Below are 7547 nucleotides of genomic sequence, written 5' to 3' on the forward strand. Positions count from 1 at the left end.
GCAATTCGAGCTGGGAGAGTAAAAATCAAAATTTATGTTGAAGAACACAGGTCGTATTCCCTATTCTTGACTATTTTCTCAAATACCTCAAATTCGAAACCCATTTTAAAATCCTTAAATGCAGAGATGTTAGAAATCCTTCGTGTAAACTCTATAAAGTTTCAAGATTCAATTTTATCTATCAAATTCGAATTTTGGAGTCAAAGTTTCAATTTCAAAAAGTCAACTATTTGTTCATCGAGAAATTTGATTTCGTTCTAATGTTTTCAGTCAAATTGATTATACAGAAAGTTTTTAATAATGATTTAGAACCTTTTTTATTCGGGAATCAGGACCTAAAACAGTTTAGAAATTCAAAATTGGTTTCAAGTTCATAACCGTATTTTAAGAGCTGTACAGCATATATATATTTTTTTATTTTCTTCTTTTTCTGTTCTATTTAATTCAAACAATCTGTACGTGTCATTTCTATTTCAAGTTTGAATAATAAAACAAACAATTAGTTAGAGTTTAGGAAAGTTTCTGATCGATTGAATTACAAGAAGAAGGAGATAACAGGAAAAACATGTTATATGTATATGGGTGTTGAATTAAAACAGAAATACAGTTATGGTTCAATGGTTGGGTTATATTGCGGGTGTTCGAGAGGTCTTGGGTTTGAGTCCCGTTTGGTGCATATCTTTTTTAGGGTATACCTTTAATTCTCATTTCCATTTCTATTACAATTATTATTATTATTATTATTAATGTTATGATTATTATTATTAATGTTATGATTATTATGATTATAAGTATTATTGTTATTATCATTACTATTATTATTTTTATTATTAACAAGTATTATCATTAAATGTAATTATTATCATTATTCTAAGTATTATCATTAACTTAGTTAATACTAAATAGAATGAGTGTTATTACTATTATTATTAGGTTTATGATTAAAATTATTATTATTATGTATTCATTAATATTGTTATTATTATTATTGTCATCTATGTCAATATTAAGAAAGATACTATTGTTAGAACTTTAGAATTATCAGTGTTATTAATATAGGTATTATTATTACTAAGAAAATGATGCAAAAATATTATTACTTCACTAATATTAGTACTTGTATCATTTTTATAATAATTAGTATTATTATCATTAACATGAGTATCATTATTAACAATATCGTTAGTGTTATTATTATTAGTAAATCATTATTATCAAAACTATCATTTTTAACAAATAAATATTTTGTACAAAAATTATACTTACTATATATACTATAATTGTATTTCATACAATAATATATCAAACATACTAATATTTTTATATAAATATTTACATATAACTAAATGTATAAATAAAAAAAATTAATTTTAAATATATATACAAAATATACAAATATAACATAACATATATTATATATAAATAAAGTATATATTTAAATAGATTTTAGTATAAATTCTATATAACTACACATATCTAAAAATCTATACAATTAATGAATGAAATTATGAGATTTCTATTAAAATGTTTTAATAGATATACAATTGATATAGGTTCGTGAATCCGAGGTCAACCCTACTCTTGTTCAATGTCGTCATATGTATTTTTACTACAAAATACAGTATTGTGAGTTTCATTTGCTCCCTTTTTAAATGCTTTTGCAATATATATTTTTGAGACTGGGAATACATGCGCTGCTTTTATAAATGTTTTACGAAATAGACACAAGTAATCGAAACTACATTATATGTTTGAATGATCGAAGCCGAATATGCCCCTTTTTACTTGGTAACCTAAGAATTAGTAAACCAGTCTACTAATTGACGCGAATCCTAAACATAGATCTATTGGGACCAACAAACCCCATCCGTTGTAGCGGATGCTTTAGTACTTCGATGTTGTTTTATCATGTTCGATGGATGTCCCAGAATGATAGGAGATATTCTTATATGCATCTTGTTAATGTCGGTTACCAGGTATTCAATCCATATGAATGATTATTTTTGTCTCTATGCATGGGACGTATATTTATGAGAAATGAAAATGAAAATCTTGTGGTCTATTAAAAATAATGTAAATGAATATTTATGATAAACTAATGAACTAACAAACCTTTTAGTTGACACTTGAAAGCATGTTTATTCTCAAGTATTAAAGGAATCTTCCGCTGTGCATTTGTTCATTTTAGAGATATTACTTGGAGTCATTCATGACATATTTTAAAAGACGTTGCATTTGAGTCATTGAGTTCATCAAGATTATTATTGTAACAATCCGACAAAATCGTCATTAGCGGCGCCGCTAACTTAGGTCCCATTCCGTGGTCGTAGTCCCTATATGAGACTTGTTTGACCAAAAATTTGTCGCATTCATTTGAAAAGTACCAGACTTGCAAAGTTTAGTTTACCAAACGGTTCGACAACAAGTTTAAGTTTACAAAAGTATAAAGTATAAATGGAATAACTTGCGACATAATTAGTTTAAAAATCACGGTTGCTATAAATAGCTTGAGTATGTAAACAATATGTTTGAATCCAAAGGTGCTATCACTAGCGTATGTATGTATGTATGCTTGACACCAAGCAAGAAATCAGAGTGTATGCATGTATGCTTGACTCCAAGCAAGTATGAGTGTACGCGGAAGCATGTATCAAATAGCCAAGTATGAACCTGAGAAACATATAGAAAACTGTCAACGAAAAACGTTGGTGAAATCACAGGTGTTTTAGTAAACGTTGTATTTGAACCACAAGATTTAGTATAAGATGATTATCAAAATCATTTGCATTCCAAAGTTGTTGTTTGTATCCCGGGCACCCAATTATCAAACTTAACTATTTTGCACCCTTTGCGTAGTGTTAGAACATACACTAGACCCGAAAATATATTTCATCCGCTAACGGTAGCGAACCGTCCGAATGAGGCTCGTCAAGCCCATGTGATCACATAATATAAGTTCACGTTTACACCCTGCAAGTGTAACTAATGATAATTGAATTGAGGCTTTTTGTTCAAACTCGTACGTGGAATGTTCGTTTTCGTACTTGTGTTCAAAGTGTAAAAGTATGATACGTATATGTTTCTCATCCCATAGTTTAAAGCATAAAAGTTGTTTGAAAGATGGGACTATGATCTCACCTCAAGTGCACGAGTATAAAAGTACTTCACAAAGTAAACGTGTGCATGATAGCTGCTTATCCTTGACCTAAACAAGTAAGTTGTATTAATTAACTGGTTACGACACAAGGTCGGGCGAAATGTGTTCAATTAGTCCTATGGCTCATTACGACTCGATTAAATATAGCATGTGAATCACGTTGTCAAGTTTCATGCAAGAATCAAGTATAAAGAAGATTAGAACGATTGCATAAACGTTTGGTTAAGTTTAACTAAAAGTCAAACTCGGTCAAGTCAAAGTCAATGAAAAAGTCAACACGTTCGGGTCGGGTCTCGAACTATTTTTCTATGCTTAGAAGTCATAAATGAGCATATTGGCCAAGTTACATGTTAATCGGAAGTGCGTAGCATAGTTGAAATTAAACGAAAAAGTGCAAAGTTGAACAGTCCCCAAACACGGCCATTGCCGCGCCGCGACATTAGGCGTGGCCTGGTACCTGGTCAGTCTCAAATGTCCAAGTCTCAAATCAAAACTCTTTCAAGCATAAATCACAAACCGCTAACACTTAGAACTCGTATCTTATATTGTTGGAAAGCTCTTTTGACAAGGAATACAACTAACTACTTTTCACCAAGCAAAAACATCAATTACAATAACCGAAATCTCGTTAAGTGATCATTAAAGGTTTATTTTCAAAGTTCCAAGTTCATCAAATGCATTTTAAGTTTCGGGAATCCGATTCACACATATGATATACCGTTTTGAAGGTAATGAAATATACATTACAACTATACACTTAAAATTTACATTTCATGGCATTCAAGCATCAAAAAGTTCGTTTTAAGTCTATCAAACCCTAATCAAAATTCACAAAAATCAATAATCATGTTTTTGAAGTTTTCTAAATCAACCTATGCATCAAAACGAAGCTAGTGATACTAGTAACACAATTAAAACATGAACTTTAACAATTTAACAACATTAATTCATCCAAAATGTAAGATTAAGCAAACCCATTTCAAATGTTCAAACTAGTTACCCAAAACAACAAATCGAGCAAACAAATCATATATTCATGTTATACACGAGCCATAGACACTAACTAACACCATTTCAAGTAAAAAACACGAATTTAGAGAAATCTAGAGTTTTTATAAAGTTACCCAAACGAGATGAAATTGGTACCAAAATATAGAGGATGAAGAGAGGGTCACGAAAATGTAATTTGTTTTGATGTTTGCTTCTTGATTCGGTTTTAGATGATGATTTTGTGAGTTGGTTGTTTAAGTTCCAAAAATGGAAGTATGAAGAGAAAAAGAGGAGAAAGAGGTGAGAAGGTGGGTGGAGATGAATGGGTGGATGAGGTGGGTTGACTAGTTAACCTAGTCAACTAGTTTGCCCACTTGGCAACATCGGTCCCTCAAGTTTCAAAGCGTGTGCGTGAATTCTCCAAACGAATATTTTAAAAACGCTCGAGTAAACGAGTGATTTTATAATTAAATAATGGAAATATTATGAATGCTAGTCAACGGAAACTAGGAATTTAAATAACGAAAGATATTATAAAAAAAAAGTGTTAAAAAAAAATTTAACGAAAAAACGCAGGATGTTACATTACCTACACCTTAAAAGAAATTTCGTCCCGAAATTTAGTTGGAAGTAGTAGTTGTTGTTTCTTCTTCAAAACCTTGCGTTACAATTTCTACGAATAAGTGGAGGTACTCCCTTGGGCATTTCAACAAACTTGACAGTCGGGATTTTACTTCGTTTTAAAGTTTGATTTCACGAGTCAATATTTCAACCGGTTCTCCTAGGAAAGAAAGTTTGTCATCGATAGCAAGCTCATCAAAAAGGATAACAAGTTCTTGTTTCGCAAGACACGTCTTTAAGTTTGATACATGAAATGTAGGATGAACGGAGACTAAAATGAGTCGGAAAATCTAAACGGCTAGCAACGGGTCCAAAACGCCCCAAGATTTTAAAAGGATCAAAATATCACGGATTTAGTTTTTCTACGTTTCCCAAAACGGATTACAACTTTTCAAGGTGTGACTTTTATCGTTACGCGGTTACCCACTTGGAATTCGAAAGGTTTACGTCTAACATCGGCATAGCTCCTTTGGCGACTACGGTCATTTTGAGTCTTTTTGGATTTGAACAATATTAACGGTTATTTCATGAATGAGTGCGGGTCCGGTGATTTGATTATCATTTACTTGGTTCTACGAAAGGAGAATGATGTTTCCGGTCATATAAGATTTCAAAAGGTGTGACATTAAGACTTGAATGATTACCATCGTCGTAAGAGAATTTAGTTAAAGGCAAAGACTTTTCTCAAGAAATTTTGAAGTCGATAACACAAACTCGTATTATGGTTTCCAAGGTTTGAATCATGTGTTTGCTTGGTCCGTCTGTTTGTGGATGATATGCGGTACTCATGTTTAAACGTGGTCCCGAGGCTTTTTGTAAGTTTAGAAGTGAAACGAGCATCTCGATCCGAAACGAGGTACATTCCTTTAAGGTATATTTGAAAGAGTTTGTTAGGACGTGAAAACGTTTGTTGGAACAAGTTTCTGTTTCTCAAGAATTTCGCGCAGCGGAAGATTTATCGGTTTCTAATAACGTTCGCTAGGACTATTCACCCTCGTGGCGAATGCTAGTATAGTGTGAAGAGTCTCTCTCTCCATTGAGAATTTAGATAGAAGGTTTCCTTATACGAAATTATGAGTGTAATGCGGAAAAAGTTTCTGCCTCGATATGAGCATAACAAGCATATTGTAGTTCGTCGATAAAACTGTAAGAAAACAAGATAGTATACACGTGTAACATACGTTTGGAGTCGAAAGAATTTGTCATTCATTCGGAAGCATAAATATGGTTCGACAATAATCGAAGGTGTTTCCTTGGTATGGTTGTTATCAACATTCCCTGAGTTTTTGAATATCCAACAAGAAAAATAAAAATGAAGTCATGTACATGGCACATGGTGGTGATTAGGTTGATCGAGTCCAACCACATTCACGTGTCATTAGAACTTTGGTATGACTTACCATAATATAACCATGTTGATCGAGTGTCGTTATATTACGCTAACTCATACCTCCATTCCCACATCACTCCATAGATTCAAGTTCGTGTAATCATAAAGTTCTAAAATGAACAAAGTGTAACGATGTCTCAAACGTGACTTGTATTGAATCGAAAGAATTAGTGCGACTCTAAAGAAGCGTTCCCCGAGGGAAGTGTATAAATGATCGTTCACGTCAATGCGGTTCAATTCAAATGATAATGCCTTTAGGCACGAAAAGATTAACGAATCATGATATCAAATAGTACGCAGCCGTAGTGATAAGCATTGATGACGATACTCACATAGAGTAGTGATAGTAGTAACAAGAAGTGGTAGATAGTAAGGAACACCGGTGTGACACCGATAGTAAGTTGAAACGGTGGCGAATAACAATCTGGGAGACATAGTTCCCGAATAAGTATGACTAATGAAGTCGTTGTCATCCTTACGCGCATGAATCTCGAATTTACTTCTGTTACCAGAAAGTTGTAGAATACGAGTTCGTATGATGAGAACTTGGTACCATTAAGAAGTTTGCCTAAGAATGATTCAAGTATATATGCACAAGTAGTCAAGTAAGTGCTATCTATAGCAAATGCAAGTCAGGATGCAACGATTAACTATCCGGTTGTAGTCTAGATTCACTAATGCATCCTAACGACTCTGTCAGACACACTAATGCACATCCTAGTTCCCTACAACCAACGCTCTAATACCATCTGTAACAACCTGACAAAATCGTCATTGGAGGCGCCGCTAACTTAGGTCCCGTTTCGTGGTCGTAGTCCCTATATGAGACTTGTTTGACCAAAAATATGTCGCATTCATTTGAAAAGTACAAGACTTACAAAGTTTAGTTTACCAAACGGTTCGAAAACAAGTTTAAGTTTACAAAAGTATAAAGTATAAATGGAATAACTTGCGACATAATTATTTTAAAAATCACGGTTGCTATAAATTACGTGAGTATGTAAACAATATGTTTGAATCCAAAGGTGCTATCACTAGCATATGTATGTATGTATGCTTGACCCCAAGCAAGAAATCAGAGTGTATGCATGTATGCTTGACTCCAAGAAAGTATGAGTGTACGCGGAAGCATGTATCAAATAGCCAAGTATGAACCTGAGAAACATATAGAAAACTGTCAACGAAAAACGTTGGTGAAATCACGGGTGTTTTAGTAAACGTTGTATTTGAACCACAAGATTTAGTATAAGATGATTATCAAAATCATTTGCATTCCAAAGTTGTTGTTTGTATCCCGGGCACCCAGTTATCAAACTTAACTGTTTTGCACCCTTTGCATAGTGTTAGAACATACACTAGACCCGAAAATATATTTCATCCGCTAACGGT

Source organism: Rutidosis leptorrhynchoides, chromosome 7, assembly GCF_046630445.1.
Source record: "Rutidosis leptorrhynchoides isolate AG116_Rl617_1_P2 chromosome 7, CSIRO_AGI_Rlap_v1, whole genome shotgun sequence".
Taxonomy (NCBI): Eukaryota; Viridiplantae; Streptophyta; class Magnoliopsida; order Asterales; family Asteraceae; genus Rutidosis; species Rutidosis leptorrhynchoides.